The following is a 550-nucleotide window of genomic DNA, read 5'->3' as shown; positions in this document are numbered from 1 at the left end:
TCAAATATTTTTTTCCCTCACTGTATTACAAGAATTCTTTGCACCTTCTAATGCCCTGCATAATTCTGATGCCTGATTTAACTTTACTTCTTTTATGTGGACATTTGCCCACATATAAATTTTTTTTTTAATTCTCGGCCATTTTTAAGTATGGTCATAATTTGCATTCCCTGACGTACCGTCAGATTCCTTACAGATTCCTTACAGATACTCATAAGCAGGGTAATTAACCAATTTTTTTTATTTATTTTTTGTTAATGTATTTGACAAAGGTTTTATTTCTTCTAAGAGTTATCAATAATCTTTTAAACTTGTTATCCCTCTTTATGTCAGTATGAATACATACATTAACTATTTAAATAATATGAATGTGCATGATTGAATTTTAATTTATCCTTAATTAACATGCATGAAATTGCCATTTTATGTTCTGTTAACGTACTTAGTATGCATGTCACATGGTATGTATGCAAACAGCAGTCAACTTTTTAAAAATTATAAATGACGTACTTGATATGAATCTCATCTATAAGCAATATTTCAAGGGAAA

Source organism: Pelobates fuscus, chromosome 3 (assembly GCF_036172605.1).
Source record: "Pelobates fuscus isolate aPelFus1 chromosome 3, aPelFus1.pri, whole genome shotgun sequence".
NCBI classification, from domain to species: domain Eukaryota; kingdom Metazoa; phylum Chordata; class Amphibia; order Anura; family Pelobatidae; genus Pelobates; species Pelobates fuscus.
This window is presented reverse-complemented; position numbering follows the sequence as displayed.